Source organism: Bidens hawaiensis, unplaced genomic scaffold (genome assembly GCF_021521415.1).
Source record: "Bidens hawaiensis isolate Kalapana, Puna unplaced genomic scaffold, B.hawaiensis_p1.1 tig00004327_1, whole genome shotgun sequence".
Taxonomy (NCBI): Eukaryota; Viridiplantae; Streptophyta; class Magnoliopsida; order Asterales; family Asteraceae; genus Bidens; species Bidens hawaiensis.
This window is the reverse complement of record NW_027491261.1, coordinates 1,154,861-1,175,772: the sequence shown is the minus strand read 5'-3', so window position 1 is coordinate 1,175,772 and position 20,912 is coordinate 1,154,861.

The window sequence follows — 20,912 nt, the reverse complement described above, 5'->3', positions numbered from 1 at the left end:
TCATTCCTAACCGTGTAAAAATCCTAAAAATGGTCCATAAACATGTTTTGATCATAAACACGGTAAGGAACCTGTTTTGATATTTTTTTTGGCCATAAAAACGGATGAAAGGGTTGAAACGGCGTTTTTACGGTTCAAAAGTTCGTTTTTGTGCACTAGCCGAAACCCTAAGTTAAGGGCTGTTATGTTGATGAAAAATTGCTTGGTTTGTGATATAGGACTTGTACCTAGCTTTCTTAGAAGCATAAGAACCTGAAAACTTGATTAAAAAGTCGGAAACGAGCCAAACCCGCTAAGGTAATACCGAAACACTCGCTTACGGGCAATTTAGGTAAGTCTTTTAATGGCACGATTTCGGTTTCATTAGTAAGACAATTTTTCAGGTTCGAAACATGAAAGACATCGTGAATAGAACTCAACTCCACAGGAAGTTTCAGTCGGTAAGCTACCGGACCTATCTTAGAAATGACTTCATATGGCCCAATGTATCGCGGGGCTAGTTTACCGGTTTTTCCGAATCGAATGACGCCCTTCCACGGGGATACTTTCAGAAAAACTTTGTCGCCTATTTCAAAGGATAACGACTTTCTACGAACATCAGGGTAGCTTTTCTGTCGATCTCGGGCGATTTTCAATTTGCTTGTGATTTTACGGATTTTGTCGGTGGTTTCTTGAATCAAGTTAGATCGTGTAATTTGGGTATCTCCAACCTCAGTCCAACACAAGGGTGATCTACATTTCCGTCCATACAGCGCTTCATACGGTGCCGCTTGAATGCTACTGTGATAGCTGTTATTGTATGATGTGACACCCGGTAAATTCCCAATCCCTTAAACTAAGTAATCAACCTAATAATTAGGTGATTGTAAATATGATGCGCGCCATGTTAGTCAGCGCGTGCATTTGTTATGTGCGCCCTGCGCGAGCGCGCCATGTTAGTCAGCGCGTGCATTTGTATGTGCGCCCTGCGCGAGCGCGCCATGTTAGTCAGCGCGTGCATTTGTTATGTGCGCCCTGCGCGAGCGCGCCATGTTAGTCAGCGCGTGCATTTGTTATGTGCGCCCTGCGCGAGCGCGCCATGTTAGTCAGCGCGTGCATTTGTTATGTGCGCCCTGCGCGAGCGCGCCATGTTAGTCAGCGCGTGCATTTGTTATGTGCGCCCTGCGCGAGCGCACCATGTTAAGAACCAGCGTGAGCATATGTTATATGCGCCATGCGTGAATGTTTTGGCTTTATGTTATGTTGTCTATGGGTTGACCATCCCGCATGATGCTAAGGCGGGTGCATCCTACATCGTTTATGCGCGTGCGGAAGGGAACTAACCTCCCCGCATGGCGGGAACATTGAGAGCTAGTTTGTCTGAAGCTCCAAGATGGAATTGACTTCAACATGACTGATCACTATGTTGAAATACCAAGACCACCTGGAGAATCTACAAATGAAACTCAATATCCCCAACTGCGAGAAGGTTACGCACCTACCCGCAGCAAAGAAATGTCCTTCACGCAGAAAGCTATGCGCACAAAGTGATGCGCACAGAACACTTAGTCTATTCTCCAGACATAAGGAGATTACTCCCGCCCAAAAGGAAACAGTAGCGTGTTTCAGAGATTTTCCACTTTTTTTACTGTACACTGACAAAAGTACCTGAAAAAGCACACTGTAACATGAAAAGTCAACTGTCAGCCACCCTATTCTCACCAACCCCAGACCTGCATGTCCTGTCCAAATCAAATCAAGATCTTTTGTTCACTCCTCCACTTTTAAGTAAACAATAAACAATAATAATTTCCATACTTTATCATCATTACACCTAGATATGAAAAGATTTCAATCCCCTAAAGCAAGGGATTGTGTTCCCTTGAGTTTGCCTATAAATATGTAACCTAAATTATCACTCAAAACACACTCCAAAGAACTGCAAACTTGCACTAATCATCTCCCGAGCATCCGTTATTTTCGATTCCGTTCCAGTTACTAGGTAAGCCGAGGTTGTAACCTTGAGATCTACTTTCCAACCCTTATATTCTCCTATTTCTTGATCTTAATATATATACTTCTTGTTATTTAATCGTATTCTAGACCTTCAATTCCGAGGCCAACACCAAGAAAACCCGAATCTCGATTAATCCCTTAACAAGAACCACAGGTGAGTCTCACAGCCCCTATTTTCACTGTTTTCACTATTTTTAAACTGTTTTCGGGGCGAGGGACACGTACTTAAATAATGTTTTATCATGGTATACTTACAAGCTATGCAAGCGATTATGTGTTTAAGTTATGTTTCATGATGAGTAATGCAAACGGTTATCTAAGGTTTTCGATGTATGTGCGCTAGAACTCGAGTAAGTGATCACTTTACCATTGGAACTCTAAGGGTAGGGACTGCTGGTTTGATCCACCCACTCGTAGGGGTCGCACCTCTTTGCATGGACGAGTGCCTAGTATGGTCATGGGGCAGTACTATGGGTTTGAACCCGCTCGTAGGGGTCGCGCCTCTTTGCATGGACGAGCGCCTTGTTTTCCGGCACAACGTCCGCGCGTAACCCGCGGGACAGAATTATTATTTTAGCTCGTAGTGGCAGCGCCACTTTGCATGGACGAGCACATGTTCCTGAAACGTTCGCGCGTAACCCGCGGGACGGTATTACTTATTTTAGCTCGTAGTGGCAGCGCCACTTTGCATAGACGAGCACAGTTCCCAGAAATGTTCGCGCGTAACCCGCGGAACGATTTTATCAGAATATGTTGATATAACTATGTTTTACCAAGCATGTGTTTTAATAATGCTATCAGAATTATGTTTCAGAATGATTTGTATCAAGATTATGATGCAATACGATTTATCAAGTTACTAAAACTTGTGAACTCACTCAGTTTATACTGATTCAAATGTTTTTACGTGTCTTTCAGGAGATAACTAGGTAGCGCATGGAGTCACACTTAGAGCACCTCACGCTGAACATCTAAACTAGCTTTTTGGAAGATTTTAGTTCTATCCCTTCGATGCGCGTGGTTGTTCCCGCCGCGCATGGGGATATGGCGTGGAAATCTTCAACAATTTTTATACTTGGATGTTTTTATGTAATTTTTAAACAATGTAATGTATTTGTATTAAACTTTTCATGCGCAATGAAAATCTTACTTTGAATGTTTGCAATGGCCCGTGCTTAAGTATCAATTCCCACTCGCGCGCGCCCGGCTGTTTCCGCCGCTCAGGGCCGGGTGTGACAGATTGGTATCAGAGCACTGGTTATAGCGAACTAGGAAAAGAAGTTTTAACCTAGACTATAACCGTTGGGGAATCGCATGAAATATTTTTCAAAGAAAATATTTTCAAAAGAAACTATACACACAATTAGGAACACGGGTCACACTGTCTAGTAAATAATGATAACATTATGTGCTCAGAGTACATGCGCTAAGTCTGATATTTTCACTCTTTTAAAGCGAGAATGCCTCCAACTAAAGCCAAGGGAATTACCATGACACCCGAGGAACTCGCGAAAATAATCGCGCAAGCGATTGCGACACATGAGGCCAGCAAGGCCGAATCAAGTCAGGGTCGTCAGAATGAGACCCCAGAACCCGAATCAGGAGCCTTGGACAAAGGATGCTCCTATAAGACATTCATGGCCTGTAAGCCTTGGCCATTCAAGGGAACCGAAGGGGCCATTGGGCTCTACAACTGGATTGACAAGATGGAGACAGTTCTCTCCATTAGCGGATGTAGTGAGAACCAGAAGGTCCTTTACGCGACCTGTATGTTCCAAGAGGCAGCTTCGTCTTGGTGGAAGCTTCAAACGAAAACATTGGGGCGAGAAGTTGCTCTCCACAAGACCTGGGAGGAACTGAAGGAGATGATGATGAGGAAGTTCTGCTCTCGCGCAGAAATCCAGAGTCTACAACAGGAATTCTGGAACCACACCATGGTAGGAACGGATATCGACGCCTACAACAACCGGTTCAACGAACTTTGCCAGTTGGTGCCAGACATGGCAAACACGGAGGAAAAGAAGATCGAGAGGTATATTTTTGGGTTGCCTCCTGTTGTTAGGGTTCCGCTCAACGCCGCAGCGCCTCCAACCTTTGATGAGGCGGTAGCGCGGGCCATTACCCTTACAAGGGATACGATCCGTGCGGGTATGTTAACTACGCGCGGAATCGAGCAGCGAACCTCTGATCCCAAGAGGAAATGGAACTCTCACCACCGAGGGTCCGACTCCAAGCAGCCACCGTTCAAGAAGCAGGAAAGCGCAAGGGTTTACGCGATTCAGGCCGCGGAGCCACCACGAAAAGGATACAGCGGGCCTCGCCCATGGTGCAACAAATGCAAGTATCATCACGAGGGTGAATGCGCAAGAATCGAATGTGCCAAATGTGGCAGACCAGGGCACAAGACGATGAATTGCCGTGTCAGAGACGCTGGAGCAAGCGACAACTGCTACGCATGCGGGAAGCCAGGGCATTTTAGTCGGGATTGCCCGCAAAAGGGGAACCAAGCTCGCGGGAGAGCTTTTGTGATCGGCGCAGGCGAAGCTAAAGAAGAGCCGAATGTGGTAACCGGTACGTTTTTGCTTAACGGACATTTTGCATCTGTCTTATTTGATACTGGCGCTGACCTAAGTTTTATATCCGCCGAGTTTAAAGACTCCCTAGGCCTAGCAACCAGTAGGCTAGACACGCCTTATACTATAGAACTAGCCAATGGTAGGCAGTTATGCGCGAACGAAAGAACTGAACAATGTGTTATAGTCATGGGAGGTCACGGGTTCAATATTAACTTGTTGCCAATAGACTTGGGAAGTTTTGACATTGTGGTAGGTATGGATTGGTTAGTCGAGAACCGCGCGGAAGTTATTTGCCATGAGAAGCAGGTTCGGATCCCACTGTTGAACGGAGAAACCTTGGTAATTCAAGGGGAAAGAAGGGGAGTTGCGACGAAACTGATTTCGTGCCTAAAGGCGCGAAAGTGCCTAAGGAAAGGGTGCTACGCCTTCCTGGCGCATGTCGTAGAGAAGAAAGGAGATGAGCGAAGAATTGAAGACTTACCAGTAGTGCGCGAATTTCCAGAAGTTTTTCCTGAAGATTTGCCCGGATTACCGCCGCCGCGACAAGTCGAGTTTCGTATTGATTTAGTCCCAGGAGCTGCGCCAGTAGCTCGAGCGCCTTATCGACTAGCTCCATCTGAGATGCAAGAGCTATCCAATCAGTTACAGGAACTATTGGATAAGGGTTTCATACGCCCAAGCTTTTCACCTTGGGGAGCTCCAGTACTGTTTGTTAAGAAGAAGGATGGTTCGTTCAGAATGTGTATTGACTACAGGGAACTGAACAAGCTGACAGTCAAGAATCGGTACCCCTTACCGAGGATTGACGACTTATTTGACCAGTTGCAGGGATCCAGTTATTATTCGAAGATAGATCTACGGTCAGGATACCACCAACTTAGGGTCCATGAGGAAGATGTGCCGAAAACAGCCTTCCGAACTAGATACGGCCATTATGAGTTCTTAGTGATGCCTTTCGGGCTAACTAATGCGCCGGCTGTGTTCATGGATCTGATGAACCGCGTGTGCAAACCATACTTGGACAAATTTGTGATTGTGTTTATAGATGATATTCTGATTTACTCACGGACCAAGGCCGAGCATGAGCAACACCTGAGATTGATTTTGGAATTGTTGAGGAAAGAAAAGTTGTATGCGAAGTTTTCCAAGTGCGAGTTTTGGCTTAGAGAAGTTCACTTTCTCGGTCACGTTGTAAACGAGAAAGGAATTCACGTTGATCCTTCCAAAGTCAAGGCCATCGAAAACTGGGAAGCGCCAAAAACCCCAACTGAGGTGAGGCAATTCCTAGGACTAGCTGGCTACTATCGACGCTTCATTGAGAACTTCTCCAAAATAGCTCTACCTCTGACCGCGCTAACTCAGAAAGACAAGAAGTTTGTTTGGGGCGAAAATCAGGAAACAGCATTTCAAATGTTGAAACAGAAGTTATGTAGTGCGCCAATTTTGTCTTTGCCCGAGGGGATGGATGACATTGTTGTTTACTGCGACGCTTCACATCAGGGACTTGGATGTGTCCTTATGCAGCGAGACAAAGTCATAGCGTATGCCTCACGCCAACTCAAGATCAATGAAAAGAACTACACAACGCATGATTTAGAACTTGGAGCGGTTGTCTTCGCGCTAAAGATTTGGCGCCATTACCTCTATGGTACAAAGTGTATAATCTTTACGGATCACAAGAGCCTTCAACATATATTTGATCAAAAGGATTTAAACATGAGGCAACGAAGATGGGTGGAGTTGTTGAACGATTATGATTGCGAGATTAAGTACCACCCTGGAAAGGCGAATGTGGTAGCAGACGCGCTAAGTAGGAAGGAGCGAATAAAAACGCTACGAATCAAGGCTCTAAGGTTGACCATTCACGCAGATCTCTCTACCCGCATCCGAGACGCTCAGCAAGAAGCCTTGAAACCAGAGTTTGTTAAAAACGAATGCCTTGGAGGTATGGTTAAGAATTTGGAACTTAAAGAGAACGGCAATCTATATTTCGCTAACCGCATATGGGTCCCTCTCAAGGGAGGATTGCGCGAGCAGGTATTGAACGAAGCTCACAAGACGCGGTATTCCGTACATCCTGGCGCAGACAAGATGTACCAAGATGTTAAAACGCTGTATTGGTGGCCCAATCTTAAAGGCGCCATCGCGACGTATGTCAGTAAGTGCCTGACGTGTTCGAAGGTGAAGGCTGAATACCAGAAACCATCAGGGTTGCTTCAGCAGCCAGAAATTCCCATGTGGAAGTGGGAACAAATCTCTATGGACTTCATCACCAAACTGCCAAGGACACCTGGGGGTTATGACACAATATGGGTTATTGTGGATCGGCTAACTAAGTCAGCGCACTTCCTGCCTATCAAGGAAACCGATAAGATGGAAAAGTTAGCCCGACTGTATATTCGAGAAGTAGTTTCAAAACATGGAGTCCCAGTGTCCATCATTTCTGATAGAGATAGTCGGTTCACATCAAGGTTTTGGAGATCGTTACAAGGGGCTTTAGGTACTCGTCTTGACATGAGTACGGCATATCATCCTCAAACGGATGGGCAAAGCGAGCGAACAATCCAGACATTGGAAGATATGCTACGCGCGTGCGCAATCGATTTCGAAGGTAGCTGGGATACTCATCTCCCATTGGTTGAATTTTCTTACAACAACAGCTATCACACAAGCATTAAGGCTGCGCCGTTCGAAGCTTTGTATGGGCGCAAGTGTAGATCCCCACTGTGCTGGGCTGAAGTAGGTGACAAGCAAATGACTGGTCCAGAATTGATCCAAGAAACAACAGACAAGATTTTTCAGATAAGGGATCGCCTTAAGACAGCGCGCGACAGACAGAAGAGCTACGCAGATGTGCGAAGGAAACCATTGGAATTTCAAGTAGGGGATAAAGTACTTTTGAAAGTCTCTCCATGGAAAGGAGTCCCCCGTTTCGGCAAGCGAGGAAAGTTGAATCCGCGCTTCATTGGACCATTCGAGATCCTGGAAAGGATCGGTCCGGTTGCTTATAAACTCCGTTTACCCGCCGAACTCAGTGGAGTTCATGATACGTTTCATGTGTCCAACCTCAAAAAGTGCTTATCTGACGAAACGTTGATTTTGCCGATGGAAGAGATTCACATCGACAAACAGCTGCACTTCATAGAAGAACCTATAGCAGTAACCGATTGGAAAGAACAGAAGTTACGCAGGAGCAAAATCAAGTTAGTAAAGGTTCAATGGAACTCGAGGCGTGGGCCTGAATTCACTTGGGAAAGAGAAGACCAAATGCGCAAGAAATACCCACACCTCTTTCAGAACATGGCTTCTGCCAGCAACGTCTCCTAAATTTCGGGACGAAATTCGTTTAACGAGGGGAGAATGTGACACCCGGTAAATTCCCAATCCCTTAAACTAAGTAATCAACCTAATAATTAGGTGATTGTAAATATGATGCGCGCCATGTTAGTCAGCGCGTGCATTTGTTATGTGCGCCCTGCGCGAGCGCGCCATGTTAGTCAGCGCGTGCATTTGTATGTGCGCCCTGCGCGAGCGCGCCATGTTAGTCAGCGCGTGCATTTGTTATGTGCGCCCTGCGCGAGCGCGCCATGTTAGTCAGCGCGTGCATTTGTTATGTGCGCCCTGCGCGAGCGCGCCATGTTAGTCAGCGCGTGCATTTGTTATGTGCGCCCTGCGCGAGCGCGCCATGTTAGTCAGCGCGTGCATTTGTTATGTGCGCCCTGCGCGAGCGCACCATGTTAAGAACCAGCGTGAGCATATGTTATATGCGCCATGCGTGAATGTTTTGGCTTTATGTTATGTTGTCTATGGGTTGACCATCCCGCATGATGCTAAGGCGGGTGCATCCTACATCGTTTATGCGCGTGCGGAAGGGAACTAACCTCCCCGCATGGCGGGAACATTGAGAGCTAGTTTGTCTGAAGCTCCAAGATGGAATTGACTTCAACATGACTGATCACTATGTTGAAATACCAAGACCACCTGGAGAATCTACAAATGAAACTCAATATCCCCAACTGCGAGAAGGTTACGCACCTACCCGCAGCAAAGAAATGTCCTTCACGCCGAAAGCTATGCGCACAAAGTGATGCGCACAGAACACTTAGTCTATTCTCCAGACATAAGGAGATTACTCCCGCCCAAAAGGAAACAGTAGCGTGTTTCAGAGATTTTCCACTTTTTTTACTGTACACTGACAAAAGTACCTGAAAAAGCACACTGTAACATGAAAAGTCAACTGTCAGCCACCCTATTCTCACCAACCCCAGACCTGCATGTCCTGTCCAAATCAAATCAAGATCTTTTGTTCACTCCTCCACTTTTAAGTAAACAATAAACAATAATACTTTCCATACTTTATCATCATTACACCTAGATATGAAAAGATTTCAATCCCCTAAAGCAAGGGATTGTGTTCCCTTGAGTTTGCCTATAAATATGTAACCTAAATTATCACTCAAAACACACTCCAAAGAACTGCAAACTTGCACTAATCATCTCCCGAGCATCCGTTATTTTCGATTCCGTTCCAGTTACTAGGTAAGCCGAGGTTGTAACCTTGAGATCTACTTTCCAACCCTTATATTCTCCTATTTCTTGATCTTAATATATATACTTCTTGTTATTTAATCGTATTCTAGACCTTCAATTCCGAGGCCAACACCAAGAAAACCCGAATCTCGATTAATCCCTTAACAAGAACCACAGGTGAGTCTCACAGCCCCTATTTTCACTGTTTTCACTATTTTTAAACTGTTTTCGGGGCGAGGGACACGTACTTAAATAATGTTTTATCATGGTATACTTACAAGCTATGCAAGCGATTATGTGTTTAAGTTATGTTTCATGATGAGTAATGCAAACGGTTATCTAAGGTTTTCGATGTATGTGCGCTAGAACTCGAGTAAGTGATCACTTTACCATTGGAACTCTAAGGGTAGGGACTGCTGGTTTGATCCACCCACTCGTAGGGGTCGCACCTCTTTGCATGGACGAGTGCCTAGTATGGTCATGGGGCAGTACTATGGGTTTGAACCCGCTCGTAGGGGTCGCGCCTCTTTGCATGGACGAGCGCCTTGTTTTCCGGCACAACGTCCGCGCGTAACCCGCGGGACGGAATTATTATTTTAGCTCGTAGTGGCAGCGCCACTTTGCATGGACGAGCACATGTTCCTGAAACGTTCGCGCGTAACCCGCGGGACGGTATTACTTATTTTAGCTCGTAGTGGCAGCGCCACTTTGCATAGACGAGCACAGTTCCCAGAAATGTTCGCGCGTAACCCGCGGAACGATTTTATCAGAATATGTTGATATAACTATGTTTTACCAAGCATGTGTTTTAATAATGCTATCAGAATTATGTTTCAGAATGATTTGTATCAAGATTATGATGCAATACGATTTATCAAGTTACTAAAACTTGTGAACTCACTCAGTTTATACTGATTCAAATGTTTTTACGTGTCTTTCAGGAGATAACTAGGTAGCGCATGGAGTCACACTTAGAGCACCTCACGCTGAACATCTAAACTAGCTTTTTGGAAGATTTTAGTTCTATCCCTTCGATGCGCGTGGTTGTTCCCGCCGCGCATGGGGATATGGCGTGGAAATCTTCAACAATTTTTATACTTGGATGTTTTTATGTAATTTTTAAACAATGTAATGTATTTGTATTAAACTTTTCATGCGCAATGAAAATCTTACTTTGAATGTTTGCAATGGCCCGTGCTTAAGTATCAATTCCCACTCGCGCGCGCCCGGCTGTTTCCGCCGCTCTGGGCCGGGTGTGACATATGAGAATTCAACTAGTGGAAGATGTTGATCCCAATTTCCACCAAAGTCTAGTACACATGCGCGAAGCAGATCTTCTAAGGTTTGAATGGTTTGTTCAGATTGACCGTCAGTTTGGGGGTGGTAGGCGGTACTTAGGTCAATTCGGGTTCCCAAAGCTTCTTGTACGGCTTGCCAAAAACGAGAGGTGAAATGGCTATCGCGATTAGAAATAATTGAAACGGGTACGCCGTGTCGGGATATGATTTCATTGATGTAGATGTGAGCAAGTTTTTCGGTTGTATAAGTGGTTCGGATTGGAAGGAAGTGTGCGGATTTGGTTAGTCGGTCAACTATCACCCATATTGCATCGTTTCCTCGGGAAGTTTTTGGGAGATGTGTTACAAAATCCATGGTAATCTGTTCCCATTTCCATTGTGGTATTTCCGGTTGGTGCAACATTCCCGAAGGTTTTTGATATTCAGCCTTAACTCTCGCACACGTTAAACATTTACTGACGTACGTGGCTATATCCTTCTTCATACCGGGCCACCAATAATACTCCTTCAAGTCCTTGTACATCTTATCTGTTCCTGGGTGAATGGAGTATTTAGACTTATGGGCTTCGTCCATGATCAGGTCACGCAGATTACTGAAAGTGGGAATCCAAACTCGGTTTTTGTAGTTTAGAATTTCGTCAGTTCTTTCTTCAAAGTTTTGTTCGGTTCCATGCAAGTTTTCATTTTCCAAGTGATCTTCTTTCAGAGCTTCGTTTTGAGTAATACGAATTTGCTTGGTGAGGCTGGTTTAGACGATCATTCCAAGTGCTCGGACCCGTAGTGGTTTGATCCTATCTTTTCTGCTCAAAGCATCTGCTACTATATTAGCCTTGGCCGGATGGTATCGAATCTCACAGTCGTAATCATTCAACAATTCTACCCATCTTCTCTGCCTCATATTTAGTTCTTTCTGGTCGAAAATATGCTGTAGGCTTTTGTGGTCGGTGTATACTGTACACTTGGTGCCATACAAATAGTGCCTCCAGATCTTGAGTGCAAAAATAACCGCGCCTAGTTCCAAATCATGGTTGGTATAATTCTTCTCGTGCACCTTTAATTGTCGAGAAGCGTATGCTATGACTTTGTTTCTTTGCATAAGTACGCACCCTAAACCTTTCCGGGACGCATCACAATAAACTACCAGATCATCAGTTCCCTCTGGAAGACTCAGTATCGGGGCTTGGCATAGTTTCTGTTTCAGCAATTGAAAAGCCGCTTCTTGTTCTTCTCCCCATACTTAAGGGCGATCTTTTTGAGTCAAAAGAGTTAAAGGTTGGGCTATGCTGGAAAAGTTAGCAATAAAACGCCGATAATACCCAGCTAAACCCAAAAATTGGCGGATCTCTTTCGGTGACTTTGGGGCTTGCCAATTTTTTATGGCTTCAATCTTACTCGGGTCTACATGGATACCGTGTCGATTAACAACGTGACCTAGAAATTGTACTTCTTGTAGCCAAAATTCACATTTTGACAGCTTGGCATACAACCTTTCCTGCTTCAACAGCTCCAAGATAGTTCGCAATTGCTGCTCGTGTTCCTCCTTGGTTTTCGAATATATCAAAATGTCATCAATAAACATGATAACGAATTTGTCGAGGTACGGTTTACAAAGTCGGTTCATAAGGTCCATGAAAACTGCGGGAGCATTAGTCACTCCGAACGGCATAACTAAGAATTCGTAGTGGCCATAACGAGTTCGGAAAGCCGTTTTAGACACGTCTTCCTCTTGGATTTTAACTTGATGGTAACCGGATCGAATGTCAATTTTCGAGAAGTAGTTTGCCCCTTGGAGTTGGTCAAACAAGTCATCTATTCGTGGAAGAGGGTATCGGTTCTTGATGGTAACTTTGTTTAATTCCCGGTAATCGATGCACATTCTAAAACTTCCATCTTTCTTCTTTACGAATAATACCGGTGCTCCCCAAGGAGAATAACTGGGACGAATGAAACCCTTATCTAACAATTCCTGCAACTGATTGGATAATTCTTGCATTTCAGAAGGTGCCAACCGGTAAGGTGCCTTAGCAATAGGGGCTGATCCTGGGATTAAGTCAATACGAAATTCAACGTGTCGGTTCGGTGGTACTCCAGGTAAATCGTCAGGAAAGACATCGGGGTATTCACGTACAACGGGAATTTCTTCTATGTGTTTCTCATCAGGGTTCTTTATAGTCACGTTTGCCAAAAATGCCATACAACCTTGGCGTAAACATTTCAATACTTTGAGATGAGAAACGAGAGGTAACATCGAACCAGACTTCTCTCCCTGTACTACAATCACCTCACCATTCGAAAAGGGAATTTTAACTGTCTTGTCGTTACACACAATCTCTGCCTTATTCTTGGTTAACCAGTCCATGCCGACAACAACATCAAAACTTCCTAACTCTACTGGGAGTAGGTCAATAAGGAATGGGTGGTCATTAATAATAATGGAATAGTTTTGGATTATTTTTCCCAAATAAACGTCCCAATTCGGTAATAAATTCGCCAAATATTCTCGAATGGTCGAAAAATTACCAAATTTAAACAGGGACTCATTGACATGGTCCCTGATGTCCCTGAAAAATTTCAAGTCCTAAAAATATGCACATCACAACCTTAACCTAAATAGCCCGTAAGCGAGTGTTTCGGCATTACCTCAGCGGGTTTGGCTCGTTTCCGACCTTTTAATCAAGTTTTCAGGTTCTTGTGCTTCTAAGCAAGTTAGGTACAAGTCCTATATCACAAACCAAGCAATATTTCATCAACATAACAGCCCTTAAGTTAGGGTTTCGGCTAGTGCACAAAAACGAACTTTTGAACCGTAAAAACGTCGTTTCAACCCTTTAATCCGTGTTTATGGCCAAAAAAATTATCAAAACAGGTTCCTTACCATGTTTATGATCAAAACATGTTTATGAACCATTTTTAGGATTTTTACACGGTTAGGAATGATTTTTAGTAACCAAGACATGTTTTTATGGTATTAAACAAGTTCAAACAAGTAAAAAAGCTACTTATTTAAGCTCTTACTTTAGGGTTTTGGAAGTTTTATGGCCGAAACAGAAGGGGTGACCAGATTTTTTCAAGAAATGATGTTAAAATGGCTTGAACCTAGTTTAAATGTGAAAGAATAAACAGGGGGGCTGCTGATTGCGATCGGACCATCATGGGCCCACCTTGGGCCCATTTTGGCCCAAGTTTCTGATTTCTCAAGCCCAAATACGAAAAGCCCGGTCCAAATTTAGTTCGGGTTCAGTTTTTGGCGCGAAAAACTTATCGGGTGCGTTAAACAACGCGAAAACGAGTGTTTTTCGGCTAGTTTTGTGTAAAATTATAAAAACATACTATATGTTTGTAAAAATCAAAAATATTTTCACGGATCGCTTAAAACATTTCAAATAAGTGTTTGGTAAGTCTTTTTCGGCTTAACGGATGATACAATGCTTGGTTTGTAACTATCTTTCGCGTTTAATTCTATGGCGGGTGGTTAAACGAGCATGTTTTCGTTTAACTTGTTTGCTATCAAAATAAGACCATATTTCTAATATTTTAGCTTGTATAGATCGTATATCACTTATAAATGGCCCCTCGAGATATCTGGGTCGTAACCCGACCCGTTCGGTTAATCGTTCGCTTGTTACGCAAAAAGCGTTTATTTGCTTAATCAGTAAATACGTACTGAGGTGTTTCTTGTTTTGGCTCAAATGTCACAGAACTGATTTCGTTAAAACTTATGAAACTCACCAACTATTCGTAGTTGACCTGTTTTAACATGCTTTTCAGGTAATCAGATATGAGAAGTAATTTCCTGTGCGTTACGTGTCTGATTGGTGATTGATGTCATGGGCATTTGAGTTAGAAGTAAAGTAATTGAAGAACCGGTTTGATTGTATCACCTAGTTTGTAAAAGATGTTTGAACGATTTAATATATTGTAAATTAGTTAGTAATGTTTCTTTATGAACAATGTATTTGATACCAGTTGTATCTGTTGCATTTCCGATTTACGCTTCCGCAATTCGCTTAATGGGGTGTGACATTACTACCCCTAATAGGCATGACGAAGTGCCATTCAATAACATCATCCCCGTCAAATCCCTTACTTGAAATGATTTAGGTACATCTATCATTTTTCCTTTTGCCACAGATGTCATGTCAAATCCAGAGACACAGAGTGATCATTCTCTGTTGATTTGACTTTTCAGGCCTTAGACATCTCACTCTCAACGAATAAGAGGGACAAATCCCCTCTTGACTACATACGTCTCTCACAATCACCTTGTACCAGACTTGATCGTAGCCTTATGTACTGTCATGTTTCAGAGCAGCGAAGAACTAAGTCAAAATATAATACTTGGTGAATATCAAGACCCAATATGTATCTCAGGTCGGAGGATACTATGATATTCGCCTTTACTCAAATTTACTTATGATCAATCACAAGGATTCCATGTAGTAACATTTGAGAGCGGGTCAGTCCAATATTTATAACCCATGAATATCTATGAACCTTGGCAGCAACCCTTGCTCTATATTCATATCCCATGAATATCCATCAATCCAAGTTCATAATAGTCTTACCTTCATATTTGTTCCCACAAATATGAGCGACTACGGACATTTAGAATAAGTAACTTATTCATGGATTTAAACATGCTAAAATGGAACATAACTTAAAATGTCATAATCATAAACCATAATCATATGAATGAGTCAAAATAACAATTGTTCCGATATCCAAATATAAAATTTCGATCATATCCAATCCCTAGAATACCGAAGTCCTAAGGCACAAGTATGACCCTCATGCTTTGGCCTTTCAAGAAGCTTCATGAGTGGATCCGCAACGTTTTGATCGGTGTGAACTTTGCGAATACATATTTTTCCCTTTTCAACTTCATCCCTTATGTAGTTGAACCTCCGCTCAATGTGCCTTGTCTTTTGATGTGCACGAGGTTCCTTGATTTGTGCAATTGCTCCCTCGTAGTCACAAAAGATCTCTAGAGAGTCTTGAATGGTACGGACTACCCCTAGGTCGGCAATGAATTTCCTTATCCACGCAGCTTCTTGAGCTGCCAATGAGGCAGCGATGTATTCCAATTCTGTGGTGGATAAGGCTACCACATCTTGTTTTGAGCTCTTCCAAGAGATTTCCCCACCATTCATAACGAAAACATATCCCGATTGTGATCTAGAATCATCTCGATCGGTTTGGAAACTCGCATCCGTGTAACCCTTTACCACGAGTTCCTCCTCACCCGAACCATATATTAGAAACATATCCTTAGTCCTCTAAGGTATTTCAATATACTCTTGACCGCCATCCAATGGCTACTTCCCGGATTATGTTGGAATCTACTTGTCATGATTAAAGCGCATGATACATCCGGTCTAATGCATACCATTGCATACATGATGGATCCATGTCACACCCCGTTAAGCGATTTGCGGAAGCGTAAAACGGAAATGCAACAGATACAACTGGTATCAAATACATTGTTCATAAAATAACATTATTAACTAATTTACAATATATTACATCGTTCTAATCTCTTTTACAAACTAGGTGATACAATCAAACCGGTTCTTCAATTACTTTACTTCTAACTCAAATGCCCACGACATCAATCATCAGTCAGACACGTAACGCACAGGAAATTACTTCTCATATCTGATTACCTGAAAAGCATGTTAAAATAGGTCAACTACGAATAGTTGGTGAGTTTCATAAGTTTAACGAAATCAGTTCTGCGTACCACACAGTCATAGTTTATATGTACGCGCGTATGTAAAAATATGTATTTACGTTTGTATAAATATGTACAGCCATATCCTTGTGTGTGCATATGCACAAATGTAAGTTTATAATATAAATTCGAAATTTCGGTAAAATTGTGATTGTTTGTTCGTACTACCTGTTTCCAATTTCCGTGTTTAACCAACCACTGTGGACCCCCTTCCTCCCACAACGGTTCCACATAAACTCAACCACTGCGGCCCCCCTTCCGCCCACAACGGTTCCGCGTTAACATCAACCACTGTGGTCCCCCTTCCACCCACAATGATTCCACGTAAACTCAAACATTATATAGTGTACATGCAAATAATTAGTATATTCTACACATAGTATTTTCTACGGCTAATCACATAGCATGTATATAGACACATATACACATATAGTATTTATCACGTATCACCAAATACTATGGCTCCCCATCCGCCAACAATACGCATAATCACATTATTTTCTTAACATTCATGTCATAATCAAGTTAGTTCGTTTAATAAGTTGCAGCAGAACTTGGCTCATAGGCCATACTCAACTTTAGTTTATAAGTTGCAGCAGAACTTGGCTCATAGGCCATACTCAATTTTAGTTTATAAGTTGCAGCAGAACTTGGCTCATAGGCCATACTCAACTTTAGTTTAGTAAGTTGCAGCAGAACTTGGCTCATAGGCCATACTCAACTTTAGTTTATAAGTTGCAGTAGAACTTGGCTCATAGGCCATACTCAACTTTAGTTTATAAGTTGTAGCAGAACTTGGCTCATAGGCCATACTCAACTTTAGTTTATAAGTTGCAGCAGAACTTGGCTCATAGGCCATACTCAACTTTAGTTTAGTAAGTTGCAGCAGAACTTGGCTCATAGGCCATACTCAACTTTAGTTTAGTAGTTGCAGCAGAACTTGGCTCATAGGCCATACTCAACTTTAGTTTATTACTATTGTGGCCCCCCTTCCGCCCATAATAGCCCCATAATCATCACAGACCACGTTATCCCCATGGCCATTACAGACCACGTTGTTTCCCAAATTGGTTATGTTTAACATTACATAATGTGTTTGTATAAACATGCTGTCACGTGTAATTTCATTATGTTTTGCAATTCGTATTAACTCCACTCAATATATCAATCAACGATAATAATCATCTTTCATCAGCACGTAGTCAATCATTATGTTTGTAGGGACTTTTCATATATAAATGTTCAGATATTTTATATCCTGAACCGTTTTCAGATAGATAACGTGTATAAACATGCTTTCCACCCCAAAAGTTCGTAAAATATTTTAAAGAGTGGGGTCATGAAACTCACAGTTTTGTAGGCACTCAGTGCGAGGTCAGCTCGGGGTTCGTTTTCCTTGCTATCACTTAGTCCCTATAGTCCATATTATAATAATATTAATATTTTAATATTATAATAATCTCAGTACTAAACTGGGCTGTATAACTAATCTGGGTATAGCTGGAACGCCTAGAAAGTGGTAATAGGCTTAGGTTGTGATGTTGTTCAATGTCTAAAACTTAAAACTGAACTTGGCTCAGATTCCCGTTTTCCCAGCTGGGAAAAGTTGTTCGTTTACGCGTTCAGAAAACAGTTATGGGAAAATAAGCTTGGGTAAATGTATTTGTTAATAAAATGATTAAGTTATAAAGAAGGATCACATACTGGGTACCGGATTAGCCTCGGGGCCCGTTTCCGTTTATTCAGTTTGATTTAAGAAGAAACGCGCACAATCTATCCGGATTGTCCAGGTTTCTCATAGAAAAGTTTGTTTTCACTTAATTAGTCCAAACATATGATTTTTGATCACTCTTGGTGTTTTGATTTTCCCGCAGGCTCACTAGCTGCGAACTTGCCGGTTGTTATAAAAACTAAATTTGTTTAATATTCAGATTAGCATAATTAATTAACTGTTAATCATTAAATTATGAAAATTTAACCACTTATCAATTAAAATATGTAGATTTTTATAAAAATATTTATGGAATTATTTACTGATTTATTAATTTATAAAAATTCATTTTGTCAGCTATATTTCGCCTGAAAATCTTCCGTTTACCCCAAACAATTTCCAAAAATTCCACAAAAATTCCTGAATACTCAAATCATGTCCCAAAACAATTATATCAATTCCAGAATGTAAAAAGCTTGTTCAATATTCTTTTCGACCCAAATTCGGCTATAAAAATTCACACGAACGCATATACACAAAACAACTTTAAACTTCTCCAAATGATCCCAAAATTCATATGTGATCAAAATACATCAAATCTGAGTTCCCAGAAAAATTTCATAATTTTTAAAGTATTTTAGCTATTTTTCCCAAATAATTGTCCCAATTCGGTAATAAATTCACCAAATATTCTCGGATGGTCGAAAAATTACCAAATTTAAACAGGGACTTATTGACATGGTCTCTGATGTTCCTGCAAAATTTCAAGGCCTAACAATATGCACATCACAATCTTAACCTAAACAGCCTGTAATAGAGTAAATCGGCATTACCTTTGCGGTTTTGGTTCGTTTTCGCTCTCTTAATCCAATTTTCGGGTTCTTGTGCTTCTATATAAGCTAGGTACAGGTCCTATATCACAAACCAAGCAATTTTTCATCAACATAACAGCCCTTAACTTAGGGTTTCGGCTAGTGCACAAAAACGAACTTTTGAACCGTAAAAACGCCGTTTCAACCCTTTCATCCGTGTTTATGGCCAAAAAAAATATCAAAACAGGTTCCTTACCGTATTTATGATCAAAACATGTTTATGGACCATTTTTAGGATTTTTACACGGTTAGGAATGATTTTTAGTAACCAAGACATGTTTTTATGGTATTAAACGACTTTAAACAAGTACAAAAGCTACTTATTTAAGCTCCTTACCTTAGGGTTTGAAGGTTTTGTGGCTGGAGCAGAACTTGTGTCCAGAATTCTCATGAAAAAGATATCACAAAATATCTTAGAACTTGTTTAAATATGAAAAGGGTTTAAGGGGGGAAAAGTCTTCTTTGGCGGGCTGGGCTCGTTGGGTCCCCTTTTGGGCCCATTTGGCCCACTTTTCTCGATTTACGTGCCCGAACGTGAAATGCCGAGTCCAAATTTATTTCGGGTTCGGTTTCTGGCGACAAAAATATATCGGGTGCGACAAACGGAGCGAAAACGAGTGTTTTTTCGGCTAGTTTTGTGTAAAATTATAAAAACATACTACATGTTTGTAAAAATCGAAAATATTTTCACGGATCACTTAAAACATTTCAAATAAGGGTTTGGTAAGTCTTTTTCGGCTTAACGGATGATGCAATGCTTGGTTTGTAACTATCTTTCGCGTTTAAGTCTATCGCGGGTAGTTAAACGAGCATGTTTTCGTTTAACTTGTTTGCTATCGAACTAAGGCCATATTACTAATATTTTAGCTTGCATAGATCGTATATCACTTATAGATGGCACCCCGGGATATCCGGATCATAACCAGACCCGTTTGGTTATTCGTTTGTTCGTTACGCAATAAGCGGTTAAACGCTTATTCGAGTTTTTAAGTACTAAGGTGTACTCGGTTTTGCCACGGATGTCACAATCCAATAGCCGATGCGTATGGGATTCCATTCATTCTATCTTGTTCATCCTTTGAGCTTGGACATTGAGACCTACTCAATAACGTTCCTCTTTGAATAGGTACCAAACCTTTCTTAGAGTTCTCCATCTTGAACCTCTTCAAGATTTTGTCAATGTATGCACTTTGGTTTAAACCTATCAACCGCCTTGATCTATCCCTATAGATCTTTATTCCCAAAATATAGGTGGCTTCACCAAGATCCTTGATAGAAAAACAACTTCCAAGCCAAGCTTTTACCCCTTACATGGTTGGAATGTCATTCCCAAATAGTAGTATGTCATCAACATACAATACTAACAAGGTAATGATGCTCCCACTAGCTTTCTTATACACACAAGCTTCATCACCATTCTTGATGAACCCAAATTTCTTAAATTCTTCATCAAATCGGTGATTCCAACTTCTAGATGCTTGTTTCAATCCATAGATTGACTTCTTTAACTTGCATACTTTGTTAGGATGTTGTGGATCGACAAAACCTTCGGGTTGTACCATATAGACATCTTCCTCAAGATGCCCATTTAGGAATGCGGTTTTGACATCCATTTGCCATATCTCATAGTCATAATGTGCGGCTATGGTAAACAATATCCTAACAGACTTTAGCATTGCTACGGGAGAAAAAGTTTCATCATAGTCAACCCCTTGAGTTTGAGTGAAACCTTTTGCTACAAGTCTAGCTTTATAAGTATCCAAGTTTCCATGCATATCGGTTTTCTTCTTGAAAACCCACTTACTTCCAACCGGTTTGGAATTAAGAGGTGGTACAACCAAATCCCATACTTGGTTGTCATGCATGGATTGCATCTCAACGTTCATGGCTTCAGGCCATTTGTCACAATCGGATTGTGACATTGCATCACGATATGTGGTGGGTTCATCAGAATCTACCACATAGCATCCATCCATGAAAAATCCATATCTTTCGGGTGGATGACTAATTCTACCGGATTTGCGAACGTTTTGTGTGTCTTGAGCAATCACTTGATCATTATCAACAACCTCTTGTTGATTGCTAGTGTCAACCAAACGTGTATCGGCTTGTGGTTCTCGATCCTCCTCGAGTTCCACCGTTCTACTAGTACCTTCCATAAGGAACTTAGTTTCCATGAACTCGGCCTTTCGAGCAATA